The sequence below is a fragment of the Dipodomys merriami genome, unplaced genomic scaffold, assembly GCF_024711535.1.
Source record: "Dipodomys merriami isolate MVZ:Mamm:240054 unplaced genomic scaffold, mDipMer1.0.p SCAF_76, whole genome shotgun sequence".
Lineage (NCBI taxonomy): Eukaryota > Metazoa > Chordata > Mammalia > Rodentia > Heteromyidae > Dipodomys > Dipodomys merriami.
In genome coordinates, this window is record NW_027206357.1 from 1,938,737 (window position 1) to 1,961,152 (window position 22,416).

Sequence of the window (22,416 nt, forward strand, 5' to 3'; positions counted from 1 at the left end):
CAGCTAAATGAGGTCACCCTCTTGTATCCAACTGAATTGGACATTGTTCCCTGAGAAAAGGGCTGGGGGAGCTGCTATTTCTTGACTCTGCCCATGCTGCTTGGATCACAGGATTCTGGCCACACCCCCATTCTTTCATAGTTCTTTCTGACCAATGAGATACAAGAATGGTGGTCACGCCCACATTCCATGCTGCCTGGTAGCACCAGGATTCCTTCTGTTAGTTTACACCACTACCAGCAATTAAGGAAGGTAGAGATGGCTGAGTGGTGAGGAAGAGACTCCAGGCAACTTTGGAATATAGAAGGAAATTGAGATGCCTGCCCTCACCCTGGCTTCTTTCCCTCCTTCCCAAGGTGCGGAATTTCAAACATCAGGCAATGGCACCTTGCCAGGCCGCATAGAGCCCCAACCTGCTCCCTGGCCCAGGTTCTTTGCTCTGAGGCCATGTGTCTGCAATGCCACTGCCATCACTGCTCGCTCGACCTGGAGCATCCTAAAGCAAATTCTCCCAGCAGCACAGGTGAGTGGCTGCCCCCAAACCACCCCTACCCCGGGTCAGACACCCCTCTGAGGGCCCCATGACCCACGACTTGTGTCCTCTCACTGGCTCTGAGGAGCCACCTTTCTGTCTTGGGAATTTCTGAAACAGAGCCTCAATATAAGCTCTTGCTGGGCTATTCGAGGTCTTCCTATCTGTGACAGGTATCCTTCACCAGCCCTGGTCCTCTGGAGTTGGGATGGTAGACATGTAACAACATGTGCAGTCATTAATTTAGAAGGATTATCGCAAACTTTTAGTCCACAGCAGCTGATTCTTTTTCTTCATATTTTTTATAGTGAAAATACTGTACAGAGGGGTTAAAATTACATGGGCAAGATAATGAGTACATATCTTATCAAGCATTGTAGCCTCCTCCTTTTATTCCCCTTCCCATCCCATCCTCTCCCCATCAGCCTACCCGACCCTCCACCTCCCGCTAACAAAGTTGTAAAGTTCATTTTAGACATAGGACTTGTACGTCTCATTGTTGCAATGGGTCCACCTGTAATCCCTATTTAAATGATTTTCTTTCCCTTCCCCTCCATAAATTATAACAACATAAAATATAGTGAAAGCAGGGATTATATCATGGGGGAGGGACATAAAAAGCAACAAAGAATTAAACTTATAAATGTACTAGAAAAAATGGAATGAAAGTAAAATTTTTGAATACATACCTTAGAGTTCATTTCCCTAACACCAACTTATCTGACCTTTTCTGCTTGAGTCAGACATGGCATCTAGCTCTATTCCTTATAAATTTTTCATTTTATTTATATGTCACTTAATATATACATACATGTGTGTGTAATATATATATCAACTGTATCTGTCCAGTTAATTGTATGGTTATGTATGGTTAGGTAATTTCATCATGTCAAGTTCATGAACTTCCATAAACCTTAACATCCCTGCAACACCACTGCACATGCAATCTTAAGTGTTCACCATTGTGAGTTAGACTCGTGTTTTACCAAAGCTTTATATATAGGGTGTCATTTTTTTCATTTAGTCTTCACACAAAATGTGTGTGCTCCTAGAAATGATGGTATTAATAACTACAATAATGTAGTGTAAATCTTTACATTGAACGCATGCTCAGTATGAGTTGTTCTTTTTTTCCTTTTCTTATTTTATCTTTAGTAAGTTGATTTGAGTTTTGATGTTGTGTTTGCCAGACAAGTATTCCACCACTGGAGTCACTCCACCAATCCTTTCTTGTTTAATTTACTTTACTCATAGAGTAGCAATTTTTACACCAAGCCCCAAAATCAGGGATCATGATTGCATTCCAATATACCCACCTAGTAGGTTGATATGGCTGATACTTTCCTTCCTAGACTGATTTAGAACTGTGATCCTCTCAAATTCTACCACTTTAGTTAATTGTGTAAGCTCCAGTTCTCCATACTTCTAGAAGATAGGACAGACATAAATGATTACAGGTAATTTGAGCGAATCATTGGCTAATATAGATGATTTGATATTAAAGTTTAGGGTAAGTTTGAAAGTATAATCACAGTAGTCAGATATTTTGCTAAGTAATTTTGTTTCACATTAATAACACATCTTGACCAGAATTAAGGACTTACTTTTATGTCTGTCAACTTGTATGTCATTTGGTAAAATAAACTTCACGTCTTCCATGTGGGATAAAGAACTTTGAATGGTCTGATGTGCTGGTTCACATCTATAATCATGGTTAGCAATCAGAAATAAATAGATCACAATTTGAACATAGTCTAACCAAAAATTCTAGAAGTCCCAATCACAACAAACTAGTGGATCATGTTGAATCATGCCATTAATCTCAGAACCACAAGAGGCTAAGCCTCTGCCTAGTACTTGTGTCACTTGGGTAACTGGGACACTTGTAGGCAGTAACCTCTACTGATGCAGAAACTGGGCTGAGTTTTAGCAAGATGAGGGAGGAGTCTGCCCCACCTTCCTAGGGTCGACCTCACAGAAGGCAGTGAGCATGCTTGCTTTCCTCCTACAAATGGCTTAAGATGCTATGCTGCTGAGTGTTCATTATTTGATTCCAGTGACCTGTGGTAGAGGTGTAAGGAAACATTAAATAAATTTCACATATGCCAATTAAGCTGCTCTCCCAGCCTGTGAGTTCAACTCAGCAAGTGTTCATTATTTGAGAGTTGAGAATACTGAAGTAGGGAAGAGAGGGAGGGTGAGTGAAAGAGGGGAGAGATAGAGAGAGAGAGCTGGGCACTGGTGGCTCACACCTGTAGTCCTAGCTACTCAGAAGGCTGAGATCTGAGGATTGCGATTCAAAGCCAGCCTGGGCAGGAAAGTCCGTGAAACCCTTATCTCCAATAAACCACGCAAAAACCAGAAGTGGCGCTATGGCTCAAGCAGTAGAGAGCTCACCTTGAGCTCAAGAGCTGAGGGACAGTGCCCAAGCCCACAGTTCAAACCCCATGACCGACCAAAAAAATAAAAGTGAGAGAGGGGAAGGGAGAAAAGAAAGGAAGGAAGGAAGGAAGGAAGGAAGAAAGAAAGAAAGAAAGAAAGAAAGAAAGAAAGAAAGAAAGAAAGAAAGAAAGAAAGAAAGAAAGAAAGATGGAAAGAAGGAAAGAAAGAAAGATAGAAAGAAAGAAAGAAAGAAAGAAAGAAAGAAAGAAAGAAAGAAAGAAAGAAAGAAAGAAAGGAAGAAAGAAAGGAAGAAAGAAAGAAAGGAAGAAAGAAAGGAAGGAAGGAAGGAAGGAAGGAAGAAAGAAAGAAAGATAGAAAGAAAGAAAGATAGAAAGAAAGAAAGAAAGAAAGAAAGAAAGAAAGAAAGAAAGAAAGAAAGAAAGAAAGAAAGAAAGAAAGAAAGAAAGAAAGAAAGAAAGAAAATGATTGAGAATGAATTGTTTGGAGTCAGGAGTCATATGTCAGAGGTACTACCTGTATTTGGTGTTAGGTCTGCCCCAGGCCATGCAGACCCTATTCAGACACCTTCACACTTCTTGGCTAAGTTTCAACCCTTCATGTGTTGCCTAGTATCTGGCACACCTGGAGTTAGCCACCTCCCCATCCTGTTAAGTCACAACCTTGTCAGCCTCTGGTCACACTTTCCATCTGACCAGAGGTGAGTTCCAGAACTTGAAGTCACATCCAGATCCAGTGTCGCCAGAGTTTCCCTCAAACTGCCACACCTCATCTGGTCCTTTACATAGATACATACTTCTCCCAGGTTGGGTCCCCCATTTTTTTACATGGCTTTCCACCATATATGGCATTGGCAGCAGTTCAGTAAATAAACTACTTTACCTGAATGAATACCGTGTGGTGTTCTCTTCATTGGGTACCGAATGAAACTCACCTAATTAATATACTGTACACTTCAGAGTTTCTAGTGATGAATCCATGTTATTTTTGTGACACATGTGAGATAAGTATCTACAAACCATATTTACTAACTCATCATTTAACAGTATAGTTCTGCCTAGAATTTTTAATAGCAGCTTAATTAACCATAAAGTCTATTTTGTATGCTTTGCTTTGCTTTGTTTTGCTTAAATCAATAGAAGAGTTGGTGAGACAATCTGTGTGAAACCTCATGGTCTGTGTTGGAGGGGCAGAATGATGCAGGCTCCGGCCTCAGGATTATCTGAGGACTGTATTTGTGTATGTGGAAAGCTCTTGGCATGCCAAGTTAGAGAGGGAATATGATCTCTCTCCCTATCTCAAAGCTCCTGTCAGATTCCTGGGAGCTGAGGAAGTAGCTCTTCTGCTTACATAAGCATAGAGGAACAGCTAGTCAAGCATTTTCCTGAGTACAGGGAAGTGGTTTGAACTTGCTCTAAAATAGTTTAGATAAAAATATACAAAGACATTGTCTCATAGTTTAAGCAAAATTGTATCTGTTGAAATTCTTTGTGTGAATATTTCCTGACTAAATCTTGGCAAATATAATACTTGCTTGTCTTTAAATACCCACTAGCAATAAAGCACAGCATGCAGTGGCAATTGCTGTTTGCACTCTGTATCCCCTGTATCCTGGTGATTTTGTGACCCTTACCCAGGGACCCCAATGCCTTAGACGTTGCCAACTGGCACCCAAACAGGGACCCTGAAGTGTTGAATTCAGGAAGGTATATACAGGTAAGTACTTTTTTAATTACAGGGTGATGGGACAAGTTAAGTCTACTCCGTACTTACATATGCTAAAACATTTACTTGCTGCTTATGGTATAACTATTTCTTCTTTTGACATAGAAATGTGTATTAATGTAGTTAGGGAATGGAATCCTTGGTTCCCCGTTGAAGGGACATTAGATGTTGATAATTGGAAATGAGTAAAATATAATGTAGAAAGAGCTGTTTGAGAAGGGGAAAGGATTCCCGTTAGATTTTGGTCCATTTGGGCTATTTTACATACCCTTTTTAAAGCTTTAAATGAGAAAAGAGGCCACCCCTTCTATTGTAGATTTACAATTGGACTCTGAGGTTAAGGACGTAATAGATAAGGATGCATCACAATTAACAGAAAAAACAAGAAGTAAAGAAGCCTGAAAAAGAACAATCTGAAAGCGTAAATAGAATGTCTGAGCAAATGGAATTGATTTTATCAAGATTACAACATATGGAGTTAGAAATTGGCAGAGTGAAAGAGAATCTGAGAAAGTGAAAGTAAAACAGCCTTCTGCTCCTCTGCTTGCCGAAGCAATTTTTACCGTGTCACTCCCTCACAAAACAGAAGGCTTAGACAGTGAGTTTGATGATGAAATGCATATTTTTTCTTATCCTGTAATTTGATCAGCCCCTATGAATGATTTAGCTCAACCAGTCAAATATGAAGGTGTTGTTGTCAATGATATTGGTAAACTTAAGAAGGCAGTGACGTTGTATGGTCCTCAGTCTCATTATGGTAAGGAATTGTTTAATGGGCTTGCCCGACATTACAATAATTTTGCTCTCGAGGATTGAAAGTTGCTTTGTAGAGCCTAATTAAGGATCCTGAATACCTACAATGGCAAATGTGGTTTACTGAGTTATGTACAGAAAGGACTAGACAAAATGCACAGAGCAATAATCCGCGCCTATAGGTCATAACCTTTCCCATGTTGAGTAGAACAGAAAAATATGCAGTTGCTAATATGCAAGTGAACTCTCCTGAAGAGATCCATGAGTAGTTACGAGACATAGGTATTGAGGCATGGGAGAGGATTCGGCTGGTAGGAGAGCATTATGGCTCCTGGACAAAAGTAATTCAAAAACTTAATAAACCCTATGTTGAATTTTTATCATGATTGAAACTGACCTTGGAACTTACTGTTGTGGGAGAGGCTGCACAGCAACAACTACTGGGCATGTTGGCTTGTGAGAATGTTAATGAGGACTGTAGATGAGCCCTATTGCCTATTAAAGAATCTGGGGATGTAAATACATATTTAAGGGCGTGTAAAGACATTACATCTGAATCCCGGCTTATGCAGTTGTTTGTGCTGAAACTATGCCCACTACCTTGCATGCTTTACAAACCAAACCCGCTAATCTAAAATGTTTTGGATGTGGTCAAATGGGACATATAAAGAAGAATTGTAAAAACGCTACTGATGTTAACAAGAGAGGAAGAGGAATTTGCCCTAAATGTAAAAAAGGAAAGCACTAGGCAAGAGTGTGTAGATCAAAAATAGACAATAAAGGATAACTATAAAAATACTTATCCTATGCAGGGAAACTCTCCGTCAGGCCAGCCCCGGGGCCCAGGATTAATAACAAAGGGTAGCCAACCATTTTTCTTCCTCGTCCATGCCACAGCCCACAGCACCGCAATGGACATGCCTATTCATTCATCTACTGAGAGGCATATTGGTTTAAAACATGCTTGCATGTAAGTAACAATTATGGTCATTCAAAAATGACAGATGTCCCCTCCCCAGACATACTGAAATCATGATTTCTAAGTAAGATAGGATTTTATGGTGGTACAAGTGTTGAGATATATGTATGAGTCTAATGTGTATCTTGCACTGAATTAGTCAAGAAGATATCCAATATCATATGGGATAAAAAATGGTAGTGAAAAGATATTCCCTTGAGAAAGATATAGGAGGCTGCGAGAAGTATGGAGAAATTCATATAATTTTGAACGATTTAAAAATGCAAGCTCAAGTATGTCTCATTAAGTGGAAGGGCAAAAGAAGGGGAAGAGAAGAAAATAACTGAAAGCAGATCATTGTCCCAACTTAGAGTACAATATAACATCCAAGTTAAAGAGACACCAATATAATATGTCCCACTTAATTTAGATACATGCAAAATATTTACTTGGCTTTTTACCACTTTAATGCTCCAAAATATATGAAGACTTCTAAGAAACTTTATGTGATTGTCGTTACATCAACCTGAACAATAATTGTGATGAGTCCTCTTTTTCTCAGTATGCTCTTGGAAAATACTCCCTAAATTAATGATGTTGTGACTGATTAGAGAGTCAGTGTAACGAGTTTGTACTTGTATGATAATCCCAGAATAGTTTAATGCAGTTTTTTTCTCAAGATATCCAAGTATATTCTCTGACGCTATACTTTGAACACACCCTCACACCTGAGCACATTATTTGAAATTGCACATCAGCATTTCCTTGGCACATTCTACTTTGTACCTTTGTCTTTTTGCATGTTCCTTTTGATTTCACAGTTGCTCTATTTCCATTTCTTCTGTGCAAACTGCTAAAAACATTGTTCAAATACCACTTCTTGTTTGCAAACACCCAGTCTATGTATGAAGGTACTTTGTCCATGTTAACCAATAGGGTAGTACTCACTCTCTGAGGAGAAAAGTTCCACAGTATAACTCTATGCCCACATTAGAGGGTGTAGAATTTAAGGCATTTTGCGACAAACAGTGATATCTGAATTGAAAGGCTCCTTAGGGATATTTTCTTGGAGCTCATTAGTTTACCCAGGAGAAATAAAAATATCCACACACTTTGGAGCTAATTAGTAAGTAACTGAATTAACACTAGATCCTAGATGTTGTGTTATTACAAGTCACCATTGTATTATTGTTACATCAGAATCCTTCCCTAAATGCATATGTGTATCAGAAAATAAAAGAAAGGTAGTAAAACAAAATGTCTTATCTTTTTAGGCATTTAGTCGTTGTGGTGAGGGTAATGTCTGAACTCTTCCATTCAATAAAAGCTTGAAGTTTATAAGAGCACTTCCTACATATAAGAATTTGTGGCAGGTTCATTGAGAGGGTTATTTCAGCATGGAGATATCCCTAACAAGAATTATATTTAAATAGAGTATATGACAGTTATGACATATCAATGGCTATTGAGGCATTTTCTATTCTAAAGAAGAATCAATTTGCAGAGTGTTCAGTAACATCAGTAAAACTGAATGTTCAAACTTTACTTGGTGGTATTGTCCTATGTTTATAATGAATAGTCTGAAAAGATAACCAAACATAGCTAACAATATTTCAATAAAATTCCAAACTGATGTAGATACATGGATCACTCATTGGAACTGTAGGGCAAATTAGGCATGTCTGTGCTATAGTTCAACCATAATCTCCTGGTTAAACAGTCTTCAAAAATATTCACAGAATATATCTAAGTAAAGTTCATGACAGTTACATCTGTATAATACTTCTAAGGTCAGGATAAAAGCATTTGTTCCTAACATTTAAAATCAACAGGATTTGTTGAATTCATGGATCTGGAATTTTATGGCTTCACATTCATATCACAAAATTTCATCAATATGACATACATCTCTACCAGTTCACCAAAACACTGTTCTTATTGAACTTGTCTATCAGGCTAGGAAGTTGGCTCAGTGGTAGAGTACTTCCCTTGCATGCCTAAGGCCCTGGGTTCGATTTCTCAGCACCACATAAGCAAAAAAGAAAAAACCGGTAGTGGCGCTGTGACTCAAGTGTTAGATCACTAGCCTTGAGCTGAAGAGCTGAGGAACAGTGCCCAGGCCCAGAGTTCAGGTCCCATGACCGGACCCCCTGCCCCTAAAAAAAAAAAAAAAAAAAAAAAAAAAAAAAAAAAACTTGTCTATGTCCTTTTAGTTTTCAAATCCAAATAGCATATTTCCTTCAATGTCTCTGTAACAGTTTTGACCTTTTCTTCCTGCAAATTCTTTCCTTTCTTCACTTCTGTAAATCTGTTTTTATTACTTTCTTGTTTCCTTATCTCTTTCTTCCAATCTTGTCCACACTGGTGCTCACAATGCTACACTTATGTCATAACTTTTCTTTTCCTCTTCCTTTTAATAATGTCCCCAATTTTATCATTCTTTTTCATATTCATGGTCATGGATATTTTGATGATATCTAAACAGACCTATCTTTGCATCTGTTTATTATAAACTTTAGAATTATCAGAGATTTTTTCCCCTAAATCCATCATTTTCACCTGTAATCCTTATCGCCAAGAATATCACTAACACATTTGCCTGGTCATAGATGTAGAACCCTTTAGATTTCTTCTTACCCTTCTACTCCACCCATTATATAAGATGAACGATCAAGATTTTCTTAGTTTCTGTTACTAATTTGATTTCTTTCTTTTTTTTTTGGTTGGTCATGGAGCTGGAACTCTGGGCCTGTGTGCTGTCCCTGTGCTCTTCAGCTCAAGGAGATCACTCTACCTCTTGAGCTACAGCATTATTTTCGAGTTTTCTAGTGGTTTTCATTGGAGATCAGAGTCTCATGGACTTTTCTGCCCTGGCGGGCTTTGAACCGTGATCCTCAGATCTCAGCCTCCTGTGTAGATAGGATTACAGACATGAGCCACTGGCGCCCAGCACTAATATGATTTCTATGTACTCCTTTTTATGCCCCTGACACAAGTCTGTTTCATGTACTCATCACTGGTCACCTAGTCTTAAACAGCTATTTACAAAGTATGTTTTTTCCCCATTGTCTTTACATATTGGTCCTCTCCATCAACAAATTACTGCTCCTTGTAAGTATGCAGAGGGAAGAGCTCAGACACAAATTCTAGTATCATTATTTACTCACTAAATTGACTGTTGGCCTTACATTTCTCATCTATAAATGGATGTAATCTACCAGAAATATTGAAGAATACATTTGCTTACTCCTAGAGCAAGAAAAAGGAAAAGTGACGAGTCCTTACATTTTCCACCCTAGTTTACAAATAAGGAAAGAGTCAAATTCAGTTTGTTGGTATAAAGTCACAAATTGTTTCATGCAGAAATAAAAATATATTTTACCTCCTGGCTCTAAGGGCTGTGTCCTTTGAAGGCAACTACAGATATGTAAGTGGTATTATGTAAATTGGGTCATGTGTCTACAGTTGCATTGAAGAACATACTCAACATATCACTGGAAAACATTCGTTATTGAATAGTATCTAGATGAGAATGTTACTTGAACTAATCACACTAGGTTGAAAACTAATCTTAGTCCATCAAAATTTTCTTATTGCTGTATGTGTTGCCAAGTGTTCTTCATAAATTTATACATAGATTTTCTTCAGTGAACTGGAAAGAAACTAAAACTGAATAAGGATTTCTGCCTAATGAGTGAAGCATGCTTGAGGTATGTGTTGTTACCTTCTAAGGATATGTAACTAAGCAACTGGCTATGTGGGTGGTGAAAGGGTTTCTCCTAAGTTCCCAAGGCTAGAAAAAACAAGAACATTTGATAACAAAGCACTCAGATTATTATATTTTATCTATGTGGGATAATAAACATGTGGAAATAAACGATTTTATTTATAAGCAAACAATACCAACAAGAAGAGTGAATAGACATTAGAGAGACTGCAAAAATCACATATGGATTTACTGTCTCACCTGATTATGTGATTGTATTTCTTGATATTGAAACTCTCCTCTTGTTATTCTTATTGTATGTAATCCAACTCTGTTTATTATTATGTATTCAATGTGGGAAATCTAGCTTCAAAGATGTCTAAAAATTTTTCCTTTTCAATCATAACATTGTCATTATCAGGGTCACTCTGGTCACCATCATCTTCAACAAAATTATTAGCATAATAAGTGCTAATTATTGAAAGCCTGGTATGTGTCTATGATTTTGTATTATTTGTATTTTGATTAATAATTTTAATATTACCACTGTGCATGCATTCATGTTAAAATTTTGAATAAATAAAGAAATAAAAAAACTAAGCCATATCAGGTAGCTTGACTATGTGCTTATAACAAATTATTGAACCGATTTTTGAAGTATTGCACATTCCTAACCAGTATGAATTAACTTCCTCTCTCCCTGTCATTACACACAAATATTTAAGGGTTTGAACACAACTTTTTCAAGTAATATACTATAAATATTACTACAAGATCATGTGTATATCTAAAATTACCTTGAAAATAATATATTCTACTTTCTATTGAAATATTAGTCACTTTACTCTAGAAAAATTTTGGAAAAATAGACTATATATCTTTGACATGAAAAGGGTAAAAAATAGTAGCATAAAAGTTTTTGAGGGAGCCTATATATTCAGAAATATGTGTGTGTTTGTGTGTGTGTGTGTGTGTGTGTATGTGTGTGTGTGTATAAATGTTATGTGTGGAAATTTATACATTTTTAGAGGGAATTTGTCATCATACATATGTATATATATATATATATATATATATTTATATATATTTATGTATAGAATTGTGTGCATTAGAGTGAAACAAACATCTTCAAACATAATTAAAATTAAAAAAATCATCAAACCAAGTGCCAGTAACTCACACCTATAATTCTAGCTCCTCTGGCTGCTGAGATCTAGCAGCTGTTTTCACATCTAGCCCCGACAGAAAAGTTCATGTTAGATTCTTGTCTCCAATTAACCACTCAAAAACAGCAATTAGCCCTTTGCTTCAAGTACTACAGTGCTGGCCATGAGCACAAAAAGGCTTAGGGACAATGTCCAGGCCTTACAAACAACAACAACAACAACATGAATCACATTAATTTCACAAAAGTATTTTTAACTGCTGTGAACATTTCTTAGAAACATGAATATATTATCTGACCTTTTCTGCTTGACTCATACATATACTAGATATTGCAAATAAGGGAAACAATGGGACCCATGTTACTTTGGGAGTGGCTTACTTCACTTATTATAATTTTTCTAAGCCTTTCCATTTCCTAATAAATGGGGGAATGTCATTCTTTCTGATGGAGGCTTAGAATTCCATTGTGTATATATACCACATTTTCTTGATCCATTCATCTACTGAGAGGTATCTGGGTTGGTTCCATATCTTAGCTATGGTAAATAATGCTGCAATAAACATAGTTGTGCTGGTAGATTTAGTGTGATGCAAGGAAAATGAACCCTTAGATATGTATTTAAATGTTTTTTTTTCTTTCATGCATTTGTTTCTAACGCATTTATTAGATTATTTCTTTGTTGCTTTATATGTCCCTCCCCCACAGTATAACCCCTGCTTTCACTATATTTGATGTCGGTATAAATTGTGGAGGAGATGGGGAAAAACAAGTCGTTTAAGGATCCAGGTGGCCCCTTGCAACAAAGAGAAGTACAAGTTGTCATATGGAAAACGAACTTTACAATTTTGGTGGGGGGGGAGAATTGAGTGGGGGGGGTGAGGGAAGGCTAGGAAGGGATGTGAAGGGTAAACAAAGGAGGAAGCTGCAATGTTTGATAAGAAATGTACTCATTATCTTGCCCATGTAATTGTAACCTCTCTGCACAGTATGTTCACAAAAAATAAAAATAAAATAAAAAATTTAAAAAATGAAACATGAATATATGCCCCTGGAAAATGTTAAGTAAAAAGGATAGAATATTTATGTCTATATTAAAGACATGACTATTTAGATTGTTTAAGATATTTAGATAATGATTAGGAATTAAGACTAATGATATGTAGGTAATAATTGGGACTGGTATTTTATTCTGTTTTATGATAGTAATAAAATGACAATTGTAATGATTATATAAAATTACTCTTGATTGGTATTTGAATTATATTAAGGGATAAATATTTTTTGAAGTTTTTTTTTATTGTGAAAATACCGTACCAAGGAGTTGCAATTACAATGGCAAGGTATTGAGTATATTTCTTTTCAAGCATTGTTGCCTCCTCCTTTGTTTCCCCTTCAATCCCTTTCATCTCCCCATACACTGATCCCCACACCCTCCCTCCCCCATTCCCGGGCCAAAGTTGTAAAGTTCGTTTTTTAACATAATGAAAATAACTCAGATTTCACTGTATTTGATGTTAGTATAATTTGTACAGGGGAAGGGAAAAAACTAATCGTTTAAATAGGAATACAGGTGGAACCATTGCAACAATGAAATGTACAAGTCGTTATGCTGAAAAATGAACTTTACAACTTTGGTGGGGGGAGGGGATTAGGTAATGGGGGTAAGGGAAGGGATGGGAAGGGGAAACAAAGGAGGAGGTAACAATGCTTGATAAGAAATGTACTCATTATCTTGTCCATGTAATTGTAAACGATCTGTATGGCATTTTCCAAATAAAAAAATACTTCTCAGTCCCATCTCTCAACATTACAGGACTTAACTTTCCAATTAAGCGACATAGACTGTCTAGTTGGATTAAAAAGCAAAATCCTTCTATCTGCTGCCTTCAGGAGTCACACCTTGCCCATAAAAACAAACATATTTTGAAAGTGAAAGACTGGAACAAAATATACCAAGCAAATGTCCCCCATATACAGGTGGGAGTTGCAATCCTAATATCAGATAAAAAAGGCTTCAAATTAAAATTAGTGAGAAGAGAAAAAGAAGGTCGCTACATATTAATTAAGGGTATGCTCCTTTAGGAGGATATTACAATTCTAAATATCTATTTGCCAAACAACGGAGCACACAAATTTATCCAAGAAACAATACTTCCCTTAAAGCTCACATAGATCCAAAGACATTAATTGTTGGGAACTTTAACACACCACTATCCACAGTACATAGATCAACTCAGCAAAAACTCAACAAACTGCAGATCTAAACAACTGCAAGGATTAACTAGATTTAAAAGACATCTAAAGAATATTTCACCCAGCAGTATCAGCACATAGAATATTTTCAAAAACTGACCACATTTTAGGTCACAAAACAAAAGTCCAAATTCATTGAAATTATGCCTTGCATTCTCTCAGACCACAGGAAATAAAATTAGAATCCAAAGCCAAAACCACCAAAGAAAGTCCTGTAACACATGGATGCTGAGCAACATACTGTTGAATCACGAGTAAGTCGCATAAGAGATTAGAAAGGAAATTCAAGTGTTCATGATCTTCAACAAAACGAACACACAAATTACCAGCTCCTCTGGGACACAGAAAAGGCAGTACTCAGAGGCAAGTTGGAGAGATATGAAGCCAACAATTTAATGACACATCTGAACCTCCTTGAAAAAGAACAGCAAGATAAATGCCAACGCAGTAGATGGAAAGAAATAATTAAAATTAAATCAGAATTAAATGAATTAGAACCAAAAAAAATGGAATCAACAATACCAAGAGTTGATTCTTTGAAAAAATTAACAAAATTGACAGATCCTTAACAAATCTTATCAGAAAAAGAAAAAAAAACTCACCCAAATAAATAAACTCAGAGATGAGAATGGAAACATCACCAGAGAAACAACCAGGATTCAGAACATTAAAAGGGAATACTTCTCAAAACTATGCTAGTAAGTTTGAGAACTTGACAGAAATCGACCTTTTCATAGCAAATATTGACATGCCGAAACTAAAGCAAGATGAGTTAAACCATTTTAACAGGCACATATCAAACATTGAGATAGAAACAGCAATAAGAGAAGTCCCATCTAAAAAAAGCCCAAGTCCAGAAAGATTTACATCAGAATTCTACAAGGCCTTCAAAGCAGAGCTCACACCAATACTATTCCAACTCTTCAATGTAATTGAAAGAGAACGTGCACTACAGAACTTATTCAATGAGGCCATCAAAACCCTCATCCCCCAAACCAGGCAGGGAATCATAAAAAAAGAGAACTTTAAACACATTTCTTTGATGAACATTGATGCAAAACTTCTCAACAAAATTTTGGTCAATCGACTTCAACAATTCATCCAAAAAAGAATACACCACAATCAAACAGGATTGATTTCAGGGATGCAAAGTTGGTTCAATATACACAAATCAATTAATATATCGCAACAACAAGAAAACGAATAAGAACCACATGGTTATCTCAATTGTTTGAGAAAAAGCATTTGACAACATCCAACAAACCCTTTATGATGAAGGCTCTGGAAAAATTAGGAATCCAGGGATCATTCCTCAATAGAATAAAGGCTGTATATGACAAACCTACAGCTATCATTATACTTAATGGTGAAAACCTAAAGCCATTTCCTCTTAAATCAAGAAGGGGACAACGGATTGCTGGGTCATAGGGGAGCTCTATGTGGAGCCTTTTCAGGAAATTCCATACTACTTTCCAAAGTTGTTGAAAAAGTTTACACTCCCACCAACATTGCAGTAAGGTTCCCTTCTATCCACATCCCTTCCAGCATTTGTTGTTATTAGAGGTCTTGATTTTAGCCATTCTAACTGGAGTGAGGTGGTATCTCAATGTTGTTTTGAGTTGCATTTTTTCATGGCTAGGGAGGTTGAGCATTTCTTCATGTGTCTATTGGCCATCCTTCTTTCCTCTTCAGAGAAGTTTCTCTTTAAGTCTTTAGCCCACTTACTTATTAGGCAGCTGTTTCTTTGAAGATTTGTTGTTGGGGGATTTATTTTTTTTTTTGAGTTCCAGGTATATTTTAGATATGAGACCCTTGTCCGTTGTATGGCTAGTGAAGATCATCTCCCAATTCGTGGTCTTTCTATTGATCTTGCTAGCTATGATCTTTGCCATGCAGAAGCTCTGCAATTTCATGCAATTCCATTTATCCAACATTTTTTTGATCTGTTGTGTTTCTGGGTCTCTATTAAGAAAATTACGGCCTGTGCATCATTAACCAAATGTTCACAAACAAGTCCAAAGTTACCATCACGACTATGTTTATTGCAGCATTATTTACTACAGGTAAGATACGGAACCAACCCAGTTGCCTCTCAGTAGATGAATGGATCAAGAAAATGTGGTATATATACACAATGGAATTCTATGCCTCCATCAGAAAGAATGACATTGCCCCATTTGTTAGGAAATGGAAGGGCTTGGAAAAAAAATTATATTAAGTGAGTAAGCCAGGCCCCCACAAAACATAGGTCCCATTGTTTACCTTATTAGCAATATCTGGTGTATGTCTGAGTAAAGCATAAAAGATCAGATAATTTGATGTTAGGGAAATGAATCCTAAGATATGTATTCAAGTGTTTTTTTTTTTCTTTTATTCGATTATTTCTAACACATTTGCAAGATTATTTCTTGGTTGCTTTGTATGTCCCTCCCCGACAGTATAACCCCTGCTTTCACTGTATTTGATGATGTTATAATTTGTGGAGGGAAGGGGAAAATCAAATAATTTAAATAGGGATACAGGTGGACCCATTGCATTACAACAATTAGATGTACAAGTCGTTATGTCAAAAACAAAATTTACAACTTTGGTGAGCAGGGGGAGGATTGGGTGGACGTGGGGGGAGGATGTGAAGGGATGGGGAAAAAAAACAAAGGAGGATGCTACAATTCTTGATAAGAAATGTATTCATTGTTTTGCCCATGTAATTGTAACCCCTGTGTACGGTATTTTCACAATAAAAAAAGAAGAGGACAAGGATGTCCACTCTCTCCACTTTTTTTCAATTTAGTATTAGAATGCCAAGCTACAACAATAAGACAAGATGCAAACATAAAATCGATCCAAATAGGGAAAGATGAAGTAAAACTCTCCCTCTTTGCAGATGTCATGATCTTGTATTTAAAGTATCCCATGGACTCCACTCCCAAATTACTCATAATGATTCAAAACTTGGCAAAGTAGCCAGTTATAAAATTAACCCTAAAAGACAATGGCTTTTCTCTAATCCAACAATGAGAAAAGTGTGGCTCAAACAAGGAAAACAACTCCATCTATGATAACCCCCCCCCCCAATAAAAAGCCTAGGAATTAAGCAAAAAGTGAAGAATCTTTATGATGAAACTTTTTTATTTTTTGTCAGTCACGGGTCTTGAACTGTGGGCCTGGGTGCTGTCCCATGGCTCTTCACCACCAGGCGAGAGCTCTATCACTTGAGGCACAGCACCACTTCCGGTTTTCTAGTGGTTTATTGGAGATAAGAGTCTCACAGACATTCCTGCCCTGGCTAGCTTTTAACCATGATCCTCAGATCACAGCCTCTTGAGTAGTTAGGATTACAGGCACGAGCAATCAGTGCCTGGCTGATGAAAACTTTAAAAATCTAAAAAAGGAAATCAAAACAGAAATTAGAAAGTGGAAAAACCTCCCATGCTCCTGGATTGGAAGGATCAACATCGTGAAAATGGCAATACTTGCAAAGGCTATCTACAACTTCAATGTGACCCCTATCAATATTCCAACCTCATTCTTGAAGGAAGTAAAAGAGGCATTCCAAAAATTCATTCGGAACAATAAAAGACCCCGAATAGCAAAAATCATCAAAAGGAGAAAAAAAAGTGCTGGAGGAAAATGAATACCAAATTTCAAACTCTACTCCAACACCCCAGTAATCAAAACAGCTTGATACTGACACACGAACAGACTTCAGGAACAAAGGAATATAATTGAAAATGCAGAAATGAACCTACAGACCTATAGCCATCTAAACTGCGATAAGGGAGCTAAAAAATTAAAATGGAAGAAAGACAGCCTCTTCAGGAAATGGTGATGGCCAAATTGGTTAACTACTTGTAGAAAACTAAAGCTAGATCCTTATATATCACCCTGCACCAGTATCAACTCCAAATGGATCAAAGACCTGTAGTCCAAGCAGACATTCTGAAAACATTACAGAATGGAATTGGAGAAACTCTAAGTCTCCTTGGCACAGGTCAAATTTTTCTTTAAAGAGACCCAGAAGCACAACAAATCAAAGAAAGTTTGGACAAATGGGATTGCATGAAATTGCAGAGTTTCTGCATGGCAAAGGATGAAGCTAGCAAGTTCAATAGAAAGCCCAAGAATTAGGAGAAGATCTTCACTAGCCATACAATGGACAAGGGTCCCATATCTAAAATATACCTGAAACTCAAAAAATTAAATCCCTTAACAACAAATCTTCACAGAAACAACTGCCCAATAAGTAAGTGGGCTAAAGACTTAAAGAGAAACTTCTCTGAAGAGGAAAGAAGAATGGCCAATAGACACATGAAGGAATGCTCAACCTCCCTAGCTATAAAAGAAATGCAAATCAAAACAACATTCAGATTCCACCTCACCCCAGTGAGTATGGCTACAATCAAGAACTCTAACAACAGATTCTGTATGATATGTGGGCAGAATGGAACCCTAGTGCATTGTTGGTGGGTGTGTAAACTTGTTCAACCACATTGGAATATAGTATGGAGATTCCTCAAAAGACCCCACATAGAGCTCCGCTATTTCCCAGCAATCCCACTTTTGAGCATTTACCTGAATGATACAAACATGATTATTTTAAAGCTACCAGCACGACAATGTTTATTGGAGCATTATTTATCATAGATAAGATATGGTAGCAACCCAGATGCCCCTCAGTAGATGAATGGATTAAGAAACTGTGGTATATATACACAATGGAATTCTATGCCTCTATCAGAAAGAATGACATTGCCCCATTTATTAGGAAATGGAAAGACTTGGAAAAATTTATTTAAGTGAAGTAAGCCAGGCCCAATGAAACATAGGTCTCATGGTTTCCCTTATTTGCAATAAGGTATATTTGTGAGACAAGCAGAAACGGTCAGATAAGTTGATATTAGGTGAAATGAACCCCAATATAAGTATTCAAATGTTTTTTCTCTCTTTCTTGTGATTGTTTCTAACATTCATAAGATGATTTCTTTGTTGGTTTGTATGTCCGATCCCCACAATATAACCCCTGTTTTCACTGTATTTGATGTTGGTATAATTTGTGGAGGGGAAGGGAAGAAACTAATAGTTTAAATAGGGATACAGATGGACCCATAGCAACAATGAGCTATACAAGTCGTTATGTTGAAAAATTAACTTTACAACTTTGGCCTGGGGGGAAGATAGGGGGACACGTGGTGGGGGGATGAGAATGGATGTGAAAGGGAGACAGAGGACGATGCAAAAATGCTTGATAAAAAATGTACTTATTACTTTGCTCATGTAATTGTAAGATCTCTGTACAGTATTTCCACAATTAAAAAAAAAGAAATATACTATTCAGAAATATATAGAATTAGGGCTGGGAAGGTGGCTCAGTGGTAGAGTGCTTACCTTGCATGCTTGAGGCCCTGAGTTCAATTCCTCAGCACCACATAAGCGAAAAGAAAAAATCCACAAGTAGCGCTATGGCTCAAGTGGTAGAGCACTAGCGTTGAGCTGAAGAGCTGATGGACAGCATCCAGGCACAGAGTTCAAACCCCATGACTGGACCCCAAAAAATATATATGGAGAGAGAATTATAAGATATAAAAATACTTAAGACACAGGATCATTGTAGTATTAACAAATATGTGCCCTGTATCTGTTGGATATATTTTCACTTCTGTTATAGTGGCCTTTGAATTATTAAAGTTGTTCATCTGATGTTATCTAGTTTATTCTTGCTTTTCTTTTGCCATTAATGAGCGTCCTGAGCATCTAGGATTACAGGCATGACATATTGGCGCATCTTTTTCTTTCAATATTTTAAGGGTTTTCCACTTTCCTTTTAATTCAAACATTGTCCTGTCAGTAATTCTGCACATTCTCAGACTGTTGTTCTCAAAGATGATAAGCATTTGTTTGATCGGTAATTGTCCTGTTCATTATCTTTGACATAGTTTTCATTGTTTCTATTGATTTGCCCTTCTTAATTATTTAATATGACGATTAGAATATTTAATATATAGACTTAAGTTTTACCTCTTTGGAGATTGTAGAAGTCATGTCAAAAGAATTTTTTAAAAGATTCTTATAGAGACAGCATTGTGAACTTTATACATAAAAAAAAATTAGTTGATCTTCGTTCCTATGAAGAAATAATAAAAACATGATTTAAATTATATGGTGATATATTTTTAAATGGCATATGAACAAAAATATGATAATCAGCAAAATTTTCCCTAGTGACTATCCCATTTATTCCCCCATCCCACTTTTCCCTGCTCGGGAGCCTAGAAAGGAAAATGAAAATTTGTGTTGATTATTAAACATTGTGAAATGCTCAAACTAGCTTTTTAGAAGCTCTAGAGGGTTGGGATGTACAACTGTGTAAGTGACCAAGCCTAGCATATGCAATGCCCTGTGCTGGAACTTCAGCATGAAGAAGAAGAGGAGGAGGAAGAAGAAGAAGAAGAGGAGGAGGAGGAGGAGGAGGAGGAGGAGGAGGAGGAGGAGGAGGAGGAGGAGGAGGAGGAGGAGGAGGAGGAGGAGGAGGAGGAGGAGGAGGAGGAGGAGGAGGAAGAAGAAGAAGAAGAAGAAGAAGAAGAAGAAGAAGAAGAAGAAGAAGAAGAAGAAGAAGAAGAAGAAGAGGAAGAAGAAGAAGAAGAGGAAGAAGAAGAAGAAGAGGAAGAAGAAGAAGAAGAAGAAGAAGAAGAAGAAGAAGAAGAAGAAGAAGAAGAAGAAGAAGAAGAAGAAGAAGAAGAAGAAGAAGAAGAAGAAGAAGAAGAAGAACAAGAAGAAGAAGAACAAGAAGAAGAAGAAGAAGAAGAAGAAGAAGAAGAAGAAGAAGAAGAAGAAGAAGAAGAAGAAGAAGAAGAAGAAGAAGAAGAAGAAGAAGAAGAAGAAGAAGAAGAAGAACAAGAACAAGAACAAGAAGAAGAACAAGAAGAAGAACAAGAAGAAGAACAAGAAGAAGAACAAGAAGAACAAGAAGAACAAGAGGAGGAGGAGGAAGAGGAGGAGGAGGAGGAGGAGGAAGAGGAGGAGGAGGAAGAAAAGGTACAGAATCATGTTTATCCACATTTTATTTAATGAATAATTGTGGCAAAATAAGTGTTTCAAGTTTCATTTTGATCTTTACAGTAGTTCCTGTTTAGCCTCTGGATATACATTTCAAGTTGATACCTATAATCAATGAAGTACTTTATGGAGTTAACCCTCAGTATCCAGAATTTCCACATCTAGGTGTTCAATCAACCAGAAATTTAAAATATTCAGGAAAAAACTTGTTCCCCAAACATTCAAAAGAGCAACTATTTACATACTGTTACATGTATGTTGGTAATATATATAACCTTGACGTGATTTAAAGTGTAACTTACTTTGTATGACATACTATGCTATTTTCTATATGGGATTAGAGCCTATGCTGATTTTAGTATACTCAATCAGTTCTGGAAGCAACACTGTAAATACCAAGATGACCATTTTATGCTTTTACCCAGACAAATATAGCTACAATAAAGCTTCAGTTATAAATTGGGTACAGTAAGACAATAATAACAGTAACTAATAAAAATAGAAAAATTGTAACAATATACTGTAAAAAAAATCAAGTAATGTGAAATGGATGTGGAAGTGCATACCTGTAATTCCAGGAAACAGAAGCCTAGGCAGGAAAGTAATCAAAGAGATATACAGTGAAACTTTATCTCCAAAAGAACCCCCCCACCCCCAAAAAAAAGGTATTATGTGAATGTGGTTTCTTTCAAAATATGAGATGTTTTACCGTGTAATCTTTTCAGAGCACAGTTCAGCACATGTAACTAACTACAGAAGGGGAAATTACAGTGAAGGGGACTACTGTATGGTTTTTTTGTGTGTGTGAAGAGAATAATGTATCTTATTTAAAGGTTTTTTTTTTTTGAGAAGAAAAACCATGCACAATTCTTTTGCCTTTTTCTGAAACTCTAAGACCTTTCTCCCCTCCCAACTAACCATCTTCCCACCTGGGTGCTGGAAAGGACAAGCACTCCCAAATTAGCTTAGCTGTGCCATCACGTCTTTTCATGGCAACAATGCTTGAAAAGAAATGTACTAATTACCTTGCTAAGGTAATTGTAACCTTTCTGTACGGTATTTTCACAATTAAATAGAAAAAGCAGAAGTACAAACATGATTTGTTCCTGAACAATCAAGCTTCCTGTAGCCTGTTTTATTCTTCCTATTTTGCTCCCAGATGCCCAGAAGACACTGGTTTGAAGACATATTCTGTATTGTCAGGTGTGTGAGATAAATGACTCCCTTAGAAGAAAATGTGAATTTGAACATTGAAATTGAGAAGGGAAATAAAACTCTTCCATCTTTTTTAGTAAGGACCAGAAAAAAATGGCATGTACTTACATGCTGAGAGTAAGCAACTTTTGCTACCTGTGGTAATGAATTTAATTTTGATGCTGTTGTGAAATGTGTCTGACATGTGTCCTGAACCCTAATTCCTTATTTTCTGAGAGCACCACCTCTTCAGAAATTCGGATTAGTGCTGTGAATATTTACTTCCTGTAAAATGTAGTTGCTTGGATATTTTGATTTTGTGAAAGCTTGGTTAGTTTGATATTGTTCTCTCAGTTAAACTATAAGCAAATAAAAATGAATTGAACCTGATTAAATGAAATTCTTTCTGCCCATTTACTCTGGTACAGATTTCTCTGATTTAGGAAATCTATATTTTAAGTCATTCTGGATGCCTAACTAGGTCTGTGTATGGGGATGAGTCAATAAGAATTGCAGACTTTGCCACATTGATTTTGGAGCAAAAACTTATAGCTGGTAACTGGGCAACGATTCAAAAGACAGCAGAGGCTGAAGCCATGAGCCCTCCTGCCTGTGTTCAGCTCCAAATCTGTTCTAAAACACCCTCACTTCTCATGCATTGGTTTCTTTTCCTA

General features: G+C 36.9%; 1 long non-coding RNA gene across 1 annotated transcript; it reads left to right on the top strand.

The window, feature by feature from the left end:
- Positions 1 to 212: 212 nt before the first annotated feature.
- On the top strand, positions 213 to 12,031 carry LOC138818432 (uncharacterized). Its single transcript, XR_011369127.1, has 3 exons — positions 213 to 523; positions 10,006 to 10,078; positions 11,948 to 12,031. It is a non-coding gene; the product is annotated as an uncharacterized lncRNA (long non-coding RNA).
- Positions 12,032 to 22,416: the final 10,385 nt, after the last annotated feature.